Consider the following 13,495-nt stretch of genomic DNA (forward strand, 5'->3'; position numbering starts at 1 on the left):
AACAATATAAATTGTTCTTAAAATGTGCACATGAACAGGTCAGGCCGGGCTGTGGGACAAGGCCAAAAAGCCATATGGCGGATTGTGTTTTGCAAAGAAGGGCGCACAACACTGTCTTCCTCCCACACGCTGCTCCTATGACGACAGTGTGACATACCTCCTCTGAGAGATGGGAAATCTGCGCTCCATCTCCTTGAATCTGGACAGGCTGTGGCTCTGGGGGAAGTAATTGCTACGTGACCGAGCCGTGGGGAATGATGCAGTTTCTGCCTGGTTCTTGTGGGACGCTCACTCGTGAAACCTTTATTAGGTTATCTATTGCTGTGTGACAAATCCCCCGAACTCAGCGGTGTAAAGCAGCACACATTTATTATCTGTTTCCTAGTTTTTCCAAGTGAGGAATCTGACGGTGGTCCAGCTTGCTCCTCTGCTGCAGGGTTTCTCACAAGGCTACGATCAGTTATTCAAGGATTATTGGGCTGAAGTCCTCAGTTCCTCACTGGCTGTTGGCCAGGGTAACCCTCAATTTCTTGCCATGTGAGCCTCTCCAACTTGGCAGCTGTCTTTGTCATATCCAAGCGAAGAGAGAGAAAGAGAGAGAGTTTGATAATAAGACAGAAGTCACAATTTTTGTAAACTAATCATGAGAGAAATATCCCTGTCCAAGTTACCATATTTTATTGGTTAGAAGCAAGTTACTCAAGAGGATGGGGTTACACAAGGTTGTGAGTTCCAGGAGGGAGAGATCACTGGGGGCCATCTCGAGGCCTCTTACCACAGAACCCAACCACCACGCACGAGAACGCCCAGATGGGGAGGCCACGTGCAGACTGTTCCAGCATTAAACACACGGATGTGAGAGCCTTCAGATAATCCCAGGACCCAACTATTGAGTAACCCCCAGCCTTTCACACTTCCCATCTGAGGCTCCTGACATTGTGGAACAGATATAAACTGTCCTTGCTATGCCCTTTCGAAATTCCTGACCCATGTAATGCTTGAGAATAATGAACTGGTTGTTATTTTACACCACCAGGTAGCAACTAGAACAAGCCTCATATCTTGAAACTTAATTGCTCACCTGATTTGATCATATGAAAAGCCCGTTGTACATTTTTTTGCAACTAGATGGATATCACATTTCAGCCCAAAGTTTGCAACCTAAGAGCACTCACTCTAAGAGTCTGTGTGGGTTTGAAAAACCTTGAAACTTTCTGGTTGCCAGAGGCACTATTTACTTTTTGACTCATCTAAAAAATGCAGCACTCGCTTTGGTTATCTGCCTTGTAGCAGCAGACCGTAAAATGCCTTCACAAGTGGCCCAAGACAAACTGAGTTTTCTCAGGCTCAGTTCTGCATGCAGCTGAGCTTTCATGGCCACGGGCACATTCCTGAGTCAGACAGGACATTCTAAACTTTCTTATCCATCCATGTTGAATAGGACAATCACAGTGCTTGGTTTGCCATGAACGGGGCATCACAATAATTCCGCATACTTCTTGTTCCCCCAGGTGCATTAAGATGGAAAAATTCTGAATTACCTTAACATCTAAAACTAGTATTCCTCCATGGGAGGAAAGTGTGTTTTGCGGGAAGGAAGAGTTTGGTAAAGAAGCAGTAGGAGTGCAAGCCTGTGCTCCTTCCCCCGCAGCCTCTCTGCACGAGGTAACGGAAGGAATTGTTTCTGACTTTGGAGAGATGGTAGAGAGGAAAGAACAGAGGACAGAGAAGGCAGAAGGAAGACAGAGGGACCACGGGAGTATGGGAGGGTGGGAACAGTGAAGGAAAGCGTAGTGTGGGGGAAAATAGAGGGAATCGTCACAGTGGGGTGGCTAACAAGGGCCCCAAGATTTTCAGCAAAGTCTATTAATCTCATCTATGATGTATCTGAAGATGTTTTTCATGAAAGGTCTAAATTTTGTGCCTGGATTGATATGGTGCTGAACAAAGAATATTATCACTGAGAGAGCAGGACACAAGAGTACACGTGTCCTGGGCATTTATAGAAATCTTAAAGAAAGCTTTGGACTTCCATAGGCTACAGTGATTAATATATATAGAGCTAATGTTGCCTAACACTCATGATGCAGGGAGGTCCCAGATGCCACGTGGGCTACCTGAGCATCTACATGTGTCCATCTCAGGCTGGTTCCTGGTCCCTATGTCCTTCCACAGTTCTTTACCCTTTCTTTTCCCTTGGCCTGTAGATATAACTCCCTGACCTACACTTAAAGGCCCAGCCCTGCTCCAGGTCCCTAGGAGACTCTAGAGAGACAAGAGGCATTTAACTAGGTCCAACCTGGTGATCTAGGGCTCTGCATAAAGTCAACTTTGCTGTCCATACATTCCTGACTTCACAGCCCTGTCTTGTAAGCTGGAACCTATCTTATTCCCAAATCCTGGGGTCTTCTCTCTTTGGCCACCATGGGGCTAGGGGGCTCAGGACTTGTCATTGGACTTCTGCTTTGGAATCTATTCCTAAATTTCTTTCCTGGTGTTCCACCTATTCGTTTCTTCTTAAGACTGAGGAACCTTGGGCTCTGGGCCCAGCTCTGACACAAAGTTGCTATTTGACTCTTGAAAAGTCACTTTTACTCTCTGGCTCTTGGATTCCTCATCTGTAAAGCACAGTGGTGGAGAAGGTGATGATTAACTCAGCAGGTTTGTCACGCATTATATAGTCCATTATGTAATGAACTCGATGCTGGGATCCTGGGATCCTGGGAGGAGCTATAAAGTTGTGGTGAGTTCCAGCCAGGTTTGTGATTACAGGGCTCCATTGACTGTTAGGGGCAGGCACGGAGCATAAAATAGAGACAGGCACAAAATCTTGGTTTGCAATACTCAGGCCATTAAACATACAGATTCAGTCAGTGGCTGGGAGTTGTGAAGCAGCTGCTGGCCAGGGTGGGCAGGGACTCAGAATCACGACCAGAACCCAAGCCCAGAGGATTGAGTTCATGGCAAAACTCAGTTTTCAGGGGGCAGTGGAAAGACAGGGAAACTGAGGCTGAAAGTGAGGTGTAAGGATCTAATGCACAGAGCTGGCAAGTTATAACTAGGAGACCATGGGGGTTATTTCTAGTTTGCCAGTTTTGGGCAATAAAAGTAACAAGATTATTTGGGGGCAACTATACTAGCTAATGCAGTTGAAATTCCTAGACCCTCCCTTTTCTACTCAAGGCTGCCATAGAAGGGGGCTAAACTGGCCTGTGGAAGAGGATGCATTGCTGATACTAGATCTCCCCTGGCAACCGGTTCTAGGGTACTGGGAGCAGTCAGACATGTCAGCACCATCCGGGCTCAGAGCACAGGCCAGGGCACACCTGGACTGGGCCCCATTATTTCATGGCGATGAAGTCCTTAAGCCGAACACTACACATACTTATGGAGTTTACTCCAGTGTGGGGGGAAAGAAATCATAATGTCTGACACAGAATAACCCCTCAATGTATGTTGGTTAAGTGAATGCAAAATTAAAGTTGAATAAATGAACAGGAAAGACTGGCAGCTGGGAGAAGGGATGGAGTAGCCGTGATCGGGGAAGTAGTCCCATTTCCTCATGTGATCCTCACCATCAACAACTGGGCCTTAACCTTTCCCCTACAATAAGAAAAATAATTGTCAAAGCAATTTCAGATTATAAATTGCTAGAACCAGGGAGATGTTCCTACCCTGAACCCAAAAATTCCACTCTTGGGATTCTATCATAAGAAAGTAATTCAACAAAAACAAAAGAATAAATGTACAAATATATTTATGAGAGCACCATCTGAGGCAGCAGAAAAATGCGAACGGCGCACACGCCTGACAATAAGGAACAGGCTGAGTAAATTTAGGTATTTCCACTCAGTGTTCTGGATATTATGAAACTATTAAAAAGATCCCTACACAGACTATGTACTAAACATAAAAAACACACAATAAATAATTTAATTAAAAAGTATGCAAAATGCTATGTACATTATTAGTGCAAATGTGTCGGCTGCTCTTCCTGGTCTCAACAAATTAATCTGTCCCAGTTCCTATTGCTGTGGTTAAATTCCGAGAGAAGTATCAGAGGAACTGCCAAATACCTAATATTCCCCACCGTTGTGCTGATTTAGAAAATGATACATATTGGAATCCTGGAAAGATGGCAGAAGTGAGGGAACATAGTTTTTGAATCTTTCTGGAAAAAAAAAAAAAGACCAAGCAACTAGTTAAGAAAGTTAAAGACCTAGGGGACAACATTGTAACAAAGGTAGGTGACAAAGTATAAGCACCAACAACCGTGCTGTGTTAGGGGCATCTGTGTGGGAGAAAGCAGAGGAAAGCAGCAGGGTGTTGTCCAATGGGCCTGATGTCAGACATAAGGGAATCTGAGAGAAGTAGCTAAAACTGGAATGAAAATGGATGAGAACAAAGGGCCCGTGGTAAGGCCTAGAGGGACTGGGGCACTCTGGTCTCTTTGAACATGAACTCCTGGAACTGAGTACCTTGGGTGGCATTTAAAGACAGGCCCCTACACTAAGGGAAACTTCCAGGAGGGGGATAAAAATGATTAACACAGAGAACCAAAAATACAAAACAAAACAAAATAAAACCAAAAACCAACCCAAAACAAAAAAACCCAAGTCAAACCAAACCTGAAGAAAGATAAGGTCCAGTTACAAATGGAAAAGGAGAAAAGAAATAGAAAATCTTATAAAAAATGTTTTAAAAGAAACTTATTTACTTATTTAATTAAAAAATAAACTTAATTTTAGAATGCAGTCTGATACTTTTTGACACTGTGTGAATATAGCAGAAGAGGGAGCTCTGTGAAGTCAGCAAAGTGATTTGAATAAAATTCAGGAAAACCAAACACACATCAACATAGTCAACAGGAAAGTACCAAGGTCAATGAGGAAAAGGAATAAGCAGCAGTATAATATAGCCATAGACAACAAAAGCATGCCAGAGAGCCATGTTTGAAAAGGAGACCAGAATATAACATCCCAGCCCTGACTGGTGTGGCTCAGTGGGTTGGGTGTCCTCCTGCAAACCAGAAGGTCACTGTTTGGATTCCCCATCCAGGCACATGTGAGAGGCAACCAATTGATGTTTCTCTCACACATTAATGTTTCTCTTACATGGTGATGTTTCTCTCCTCTTGCTCTCTCCCTTACCCTCTCTAAACGATAAATAAAATCTTTAAAAAAATATAACATTTCATTTAAAACGAGATTAAGGAATGGCATAAATAAGAATTTGAAAAACTTAGAAATGAAATAAAGGAACTAAAGAATTAGTAATAACAGAAAAAATTATTTTAGAAATGATGATTCAGAAAAAAATGCAAGGGGAAAACAATAAATAATGCCTTAAGATAAATGAGAGAAGAGAAGAATTTAAAAACTAGCCTGTATATTTGGAAATAATTTTAGATTTATTAAAAAATTACAAAGATGGTGCAGAGAATTTCTGTATATCCTTCATCCACTTTACCCTATATTAACATAACCATGTTGCATTTGTCAAAACTGAGAAACAAACAAAAACAAAAACAAAAACAAAAAAAACTGAGAAACAAACATTGACATGATATTATGAACAAAACTACAGACTTCATTTGGATTTCACCAGTTTTTTTCCCACTATGTCCTTTGTATGTTCCAGGATCCAAAGTTACTTACTTTGAAAGACAACATACAGACACTTAACAATATAATCTTTTGCAATGCCCAGCATCCAAAAAATTGAATTATGGGAAGAAGCAAGAAATTGTGACCTGTAAGTAGAAGAACCAGTCTGTAGAAACAAATGTAGATACTAAAGAAATAGTGGAATTTGCAGAAAAGAACTTTAGAACAGGTATTATAAATCTGTTCAAATATTTAAAGAGTAACACGAACATAACAAGGAAGGAAAGCGATAGCTACAAAAAAGAATAAACTGGAAATTCCAGAGTTGACAAATAAAATACAGAGAACAAAAAATGTACCAGATGGGCTTCCCAGACTGGACATTGTGAAAAAAGCAGTGAACTTGCAGCCAGGACAATCGGAACTATCCCATCTGTAATGCAGAGAAGAAAACGGAAGACTATAAAAGACGATCAGAGCCTGTTTAACTCGTGGGACATCAACAAGTGGTATAATATGTGTGTAATTGGAGTTCTAAAGTGGGTGGGAACCAAAGAAATCATGGCTGAAAACCTTTTGTATTTAATAAAAACTATAAATCCACAGACCCAATAAGTGCAACAAACTCCAGATAGGAAAAATATAAAGGAAACCACACCAAAGACCAAAATAAATTGGTGAAAGCTGATGACAAGAAAAACATTAAATTCAGCCAGAGAAACTCAGAGATACACACGGGAGGAAGGACCAAGACAAGAAGGACCGTGAAAATAAGCGATTGTTTCTAACAATAGGTTTAACCTGCCATCAGAAAAACCCGCCGACCTAAAATGCTCTATTCAGAAAAAAATATCCTTTGAAAATGAAGGTAAAGACTTCTTTTTCAGACAAATAAAGGCTAATCCAATTTGTGACTATTGCCTGCACTATAAAAATGTTAAAGGAAGTTCTTAAGGCTAAAGGAATATGATAGTACATGAAAACTTGGAACTACACTTAGGAAGGCAGAGTGGAAGAAATGGTAAATGTGAATATTTACAAAAGAGTTTCCCTCATATTAACATTTTATTAAAAGATATAGTTTAAAAATAATAACACTATTTCATGATGCTTATAACAGATGTGGAAGTAAAATGTACGATCACAGCAGCATGAGAGATGGGATAGGGAAATAAAAGCATATTGTTATAAAGTCTATGCTATACAAGAAATGGTTATTATTTGAAGGTAGACTGTGATAGGGTAACTGTGTATATATAAAATAGGAAGCAACCACTGAAAATAAAAGGCAAAAAAGTCCCTCCAAATAAGTGTAGCTAAAAAATAAACTCCAAATAAACAGAGATAAAATAGAATCCTGTAAAAGCAATCAAGTAAACTGAAAGAAGTTGGGGGGGGGAGGAGGAGAAAAAAGGAACAACAAAGAACAAATGGGGCCAGTAGAAAACAAATAGCAAGATGATAAATTTAAATGCAGCCATATAGATAATTACATGAAACAAATGCTCTGAGACACTCTACTTAAAAACAGAGACCCTAGTTTGTGTTGTCTGCAAGAAACTCAGTTTATTATTGGAAATATAAGGGGAAACATTTGGAAAGTATATGATTATCTGACCACTATGCTGTACACCCCAAACTAGTACAAAATTATATTGAATATAAACTATAACTGAAAAAAATTAAAAAGAAAAATCCTGAGGTCACAAGGTTTGCAAAGAGGTGTGGAATAATGAGAAAAAATAAGGAGTTACTTTCAAGGATCTATATATACCTTTTTGTACATCTAGAATTTTGAATCATGTGATTGTTTTACTAGTTTTAAAAATAAATTATAATTAAAGCTATATTTTAAAACAAAAAACAACAAAAAAGAAACCTACTTTAAATATAAAGACCTATGTGGATTGACACTAAGGGATAGAAAAATATGTGCATTGCTAACACTGATAAGAAAACGAGTGAGACTTCTGGCCAAGATGGAGGCATAGGTAGACACACTGTGCCTCCTCCCACCACCAAAAGAATGACAACAACAAATTTAAAAACAAAAAACCAGAACTGCCAGAAAATTGAACTGTATGGAAGTCTGACAACCAAGGAGTTAAAGAAGAAACATTCATCCACACTGGTAGGAGGGGCAGAGATGGGTAGCTGGGGCAGAGGGGACTCACAGGCAAGGTGGCAGCTGGAGGACTGGGGTAAGCAAGGTGGCAGCTGGCAGACAGGGAGGTCCCACATTTGATTTCAGATAAACTGGGAGGAAAAACTGGGGAGTGGGACAGACTACACAACCCAAGGTTCCTGTGCAGGGAAATAAAGCCTCAAAACCTTTGACTGAAAATACCTGTGGAGATTGAGGTGGTGGGAGAAACTCCCAGCCTCACAGGACAGTTTGTTGGAGAGACCCACAAGTTCCTAGAACATACACAGACTCACCCACCCAGGAATCAGCACCAGAAGGGTCCAGTTTGCTTGTGGGTGGCTGGGGAAATGACTGAAAGCTGGCCAAGAGCCCAGCAAGCAGCCTTGTTCCCTCTCTGACCCTCCCTCACATGCAGCACCACTATGCAGTGACATGGGTTGCCCTGCCTTAGCAAATACCTAAGGCTCCACCACTTACTACATAAGAGGTGCACCAAGACAAAAAATGTCCTAAATGAAAGAACAGATCAAAGCTCCAGAAAAAATACAACTAAATGATAAAGAGATAGCCAGCCTATTAGAGATAGAGTTCAAAACACTGGTAATTGGGATACTCACAGAAATGGTTGAGTATTATCACAAAATTGAGGGAAAAAGTGAGGGCTATGCAAAGTGAAAGAAAGGAAAATGTACAGGGAACCAACAATGAAGGGAAGGAAACTGGGACTCAAATCAATAGTTTGGACTGTTACATTCCGCTCTCACAAGCAAGAAGGGTCGGAGACGGTCGGGCAGTCAAAGATGTTTTATTGGCCAAAGTTTTACCTGCGCAGGGGCGAACTCTCGGGGTGTCCGGAGACATGGTGCCAAAATGGCCGCAAAAGAGAGCCGCGCCTAACGCTTACAGCCTGGGGTTTTTATAGAAGCGGGCAAGCAAGCGGGTTTCCAGAAGCAAAGGTGGCAGTTAGTGATAGGCTAAACGAGCTCAGGTGTGAAGCACTTAACAACAACTCCTGACACATGGAAGCCCTCTATACGTTTTGACCAATTCCTAACTCTCTGGAACACCTGCCTGGGGGTGGGTGCGGTTTCTACTCAGGCTTGAGCAAGCAGTCTTGGGTTGAGCAAACAGCTTAGCACAAACAACTTATTTCTTCCTCGACTCTAACATGGACCAGAAGGAAGAAATAAACATTCAATTAGAACAGAAAGAAGAAACAAGAATTCAAAAAAATGAGGAGAGGTTTAGGAACCTCAGGGACAAATTTAAATGTTCCAACATCTGAATCATAGGGGTGCCAGAAGGAGAAGAAGAAGAGCAAGAAATGGAAAAATTACTTGAAAACATAATGAAGGAGACCTTCCCCAATTTGGTAAAGGAAATAAACTTCTACGAAGTCCAGGAAGCTCAGACAGTCCCGCAGAAATTGGACCCAAGGAAGCACACAGAAAGGCACATCATAATTAAATTACACAAGATTAAAGATAAGGAGAGAATCTGAAAAGCAGCAAGAGAAAAGGAGACAGTTACCTACAAAGGAGTTCCCATAAGACTATCAGCTGATTTTTAAAAAAATTTATTTAATTATTGTTCAAGTACAGTTTTCTGTTTTTTACTCCCAGAAACCTTACAGGCAAGAAGGGGCCAGAAAGAAGTATTTGAAGTCATGAATGGCAAGGATCTACATCCAAGATTACTGTATCCAGCAAAGCTATCATTTAGAATGGAAGGGCAGATAAAGTGCTTCCCAGATAAGGTCAAATTAAAAGAGTTGATCGTCACCAAGCCCTTATTATGTAAAATGTTCTAAAAAAAAGAAGATCAAAACTATGAACAGTAAAATGACAACAAATCACAACTATCAACGAACTAAGCAAACAACTAGAACTGGAATAGAATCACAGAAATGGAGATCACATGGAGGGTTATCAGTGGGGAGGGGGAGGAGGGAGAATGGAGGAAAAGGTACAGGGAATAAGAAGCATAAATGGTAGGCACAAAATAGACAGGAGGAGGTTAAGAGTAGTATGGGAACTGGAGAAGTTAAAGAACTTATATGTACGACCCATGGACATGAACTAAGTTGGAGGGTGGGTGATGCCAGTAGGAGGGGAAGTACAGGGCATCCGGTTATAAAGGGGGGGGATGGGACAACTGTAATAACATAATCAATAAAATATATTTTTAAAAAGAACAGTGGAGTGGCTATATTAATATCAAACAAAATAGACTTCAGGACAAGAAATATTACCAACAGTAATGAGGGACATTTCCTAATAATGAAAGGGTCAGTTCATCAAGAAGACATAATTCTAACTGTGTATACACCCAATAACAGAGCTTCAAAATGTATAGAGCAAAAATTGACAGCAATGGAAAGAGAAATGGAGCAATCCACAGCTACAGTTGGTGAGTTCAATACTCCTTTCTCATTAATGGATAGAACAGATAATCAGTAAGAATAAAGACGAATACTATCCATTGACCTGACCTGACATGTATAGAACATTAACAGCCAGCATCAACGGAACATTCACATTCTTTTCAAGTGCATGTGAAATAGTCACTGATACAGAACACATTTTGAGTTGTAAAATAAGTCTCAGTACATTTAAAAGAATTGAGATCACATAAAGTATGTTTTCCAGAAATAAATAAGAAATCAATAACAACAAGATAACTGGTAAATACATAAATACCTGGAAATTAAATGACACTCCTGCTACTCCAGGTTCTGCTGCTGCGGCAGCACGCCACTCAGCTGGATTTTGATACAGCTGTTCAGTGCCTGGGTCCCTGCCAGCTGGTCTCCAAAGCAAGCCTCCGTTTCAGCCCGGCGTGCCTTCCAGGGCAGCTTTCACGCTGAGCTCAGATTGCAACTGGATCTGTAGACCCTGGAGGGTGTGGTGCAGGTGGGTGACCTCCGTCTTGCTAATCTGCAACACTCCAGAGTTGCTCTGTGCGGCCAGCAACCTCCCGGTTACGCTTCTCAGTCTCGCTGGTGAACCGAGTTTCAGCATTCTTCCAATTCTTCTCAGCTAGGGCCTCATGTTGGCTTCTCAAATCACGCAGGATCTTGGCTAGGTTGATGTCAGGAGCGGAATCTACTTGCACATGGACCTGACCACCCCCTTCAGGCCTTCAATTTGCATCTCCAGGTGGGCTCTGGCCAGGGTTACCTCATCCAGCACCATGTCCCGGCCGTTGATATCAGCCTCCATGCTCCTGCGCAGGGCCTGCTCGTTCTCGAACTTGCTTCAGAAGTCATCTGCAGCCGGACAGGCATCTTCAATTTGCAGGACAGTCTTGGAATTCTCAATGGTGACACCAAGAATCTTGCCCCGCAGCTCCTCAATGGTCTGGTAGAGTGGCTGTGGTCCTAGGCGGGACTGGCTAGGGCCCCTGCTTCTGGTACCAGTAACGGATCTTCACCTCCTGGTCCCTGGGAGCTGCCTCCAGGGCGCACACCTTTTCCACGTAGCGGGCCAGGCAATCGTTGAGGTTCTGCATGGTCACCTTCTTGTTGCCCACCAGAATCCCGTTGGACCTGGCCAGGTCGCCCACAAAGCTGCAGCTGTAGCGCCCAGAGGAGGAAGAGGACACCCAGCGGGCAGAGGACAATGAGGAGCCAAGGCCGCTGGAGCCTCCTGGATTCTGGGTGCACGGTAGGCGCCTCCTACTGTGAGGCGAAAGGTTCGCAGCCCAGGTCCCAGGACTAGGAGGCCCGCAACTGCAGGTAGTTGTAGGAAGTCATAGAGAAAGAGGACGCGGCGACAGTGGTCGGAGGACCTGTGGACAGAGATGGAGTCCCCATTAATTTATGATGTTTTCTTTATGAAGCCTTAAGAGATTCATTTGTATGCTTGTACTTTTGCTGTATTATATAGTTTTATAATGTTTAATAATAGAAGTTTAAAATGTATATTTTATATCTGGCAAAGCAAAGGGCTTCCAGCTTCACCACTCCCCCCAAGCTGTTAAATGTATTTGTTAACAGGTGATGTGTTTATTTGGCTTAAAACTCGAATCATAGAAAGGGAATACAGATGCAATAAATGTTACTAGCTGCTTCTGTATTCAACCATAGATACTTTATAAGCTAGTAAATATAATTTTCCTGTTTTCAAAAATATTTAAAAATACATTTGAAGAAGTACATAGACTATGCACAGTCTACGCACTTTGCTTTTTCATTTAACATTAAATCTTGGAGTTCATTCCATTTCAGTACATAAAAGCTCCCTCCTTTTATTACAGCTGCAGAGCACACCATGGAATGGACACCACAATTCACTGAACAAGTTCCTGTTGTTAAGTATTTATCATGCCTTTTTAGGTACAGGGATAGATACGAGGATATCTGTAGGGTAAATTCTAGAAGAGGAATTCCTGGATGGCAAAGCATGTGCACCTATAATTTTTAAATACTGCCAAATCGCTCTCCATGGAGGCCGCACCCATATACACCCCCCCGGCGATGTGAGAGTGTGCTGGTCTACCCACATCCTTCTCAACGCGTTTTAAATCTTTTCGGTAACATTCTAGGGGTACGAAAGCTTATATTGCCTATTGTCTTAATTCACACTTCTTTTATTATGAGTTATTTTCTAGCACTTCTCAACTATTTCTGGGAGTTATCTTTGAATTTTAATATATAGTATTAGTAAGTAAGGTCTAGCATTGATAAATGATAATAGTTTTGTCTTAGCGCCACTCGTTTCTGTTTTTATGCCCTTTTAAAATTGCTATTGGCTTTAACTTCTAGAACAATAATAAATAATAGTGGTGACACTGAGCACCCTATTTTGGTTACTGATTTTAATGGAACGGTCTGTAGTATTTCGATTTTAACTAAGATATTGCCACTCTTCATTAGGTTATCTTACTCTTCCTAAGAGTAAGAGAGATTATCTTACTCTTCCTAAAATTTTAAAAGTTAAAAAACAACATGACAGAAATGAAATGATTGTGGAATTTCAGCGAATGCAGAGTCTAGATTTGAGTGATTTATTTTCCTTATTGATGAATTGTATAATTTAAACCACTTCCTAATGTTAAGCCATGTTTGCATTGCTAGAATAAACCCTGCTTGGCTATCATACAAAATTTTTAGTGTGCTTTAATCCAGTTTGTTAATTAAAAAAAAGTTCATCCATATTTTAAAACGAGACTTGCATTTCTGCATTTTGGTGGGTCTTTTTGTTTTTTTGGTATTTTTGTACTTTGTATGTTTGAGTATGTACTGTTCTTGACAGGTTTTATTATCAGGGTTATGATGACCTCATAAACTAAACCAGGCAGCTTTTCTTCTCTGCTTTTTGCCTAAATTCCTCTCTGCTCTCCTGGCCCAGGGAGAAGAAGGAGGCTGGCGGGGGTTCAGAGCCGCTCCAGGGCCCTGCTGACCTGCAGCGTGCTCCGGCTCTCTCCTCGACTCTCCATGGTGTTGTGTCTGGCATCTCTCTACTTCTCCTTCGGTCTGACTTCTCCACGTGCTCCCCCACCATCTGTGCTTCAACCTGGCCTCTCTGTGAACCCAGGGGAGGGGATTTCCTTGGCAGATGGAGGTTCTCCACGGGCCCCTCCCACTTCCTCCCGGAGCTCTCCCAGCTGCGGTCACTAGCACTGGCTTGGGCTTCTCTTCTAGCTCTCTGCTGCCCTCGCCTGCCCTCCGGCCGTCCTTATCATGGCTTCCTCCCGCCCGAGGCATCAAAAAATGGGGCTCATTTCCACAGGTTCAGTGTTC

General features: G+C 41.7%; 1 protein-coding gene and 1 pseudogene across 1 annotated transcript in view; one reads left to right on the plus strand and one right to left on the minus strand.

The window, feature by feature from the left end:
• Positions 1 to 13,495, plus strand: part of AMPD3 (adenosine monophosphate deaminase 3) — a 319,382-nt gene that overhangs the window by 186,964 nt on the left and 118,923 nt on the right. The gene's annotated exons all lie outside the window — the stretch shown is intronic.
• On the minus strand, positions 537 to 13,236 carry LOC119040746 (keratin, type I cytoskeletal 19-like; annotated as a pseudogene).

This window comes from Artibeus jamaicensis, unplaced genomic scaffold (genome assembly GCF_021234435.1).
Source record: "Artibeus jamaicensis isolate MK-2021 breed Jamaican fruit bat unplaced genomic scaffold, CSHL_Jam_final contig_797, whole genome shotgun sequence".
Lineage (NCBI taxonomy): Eukaryota > Metazoa > Chordata > Mammalia > Chiroptera > Phyllostomidae > Artibeus > Artibeus jamaicensis.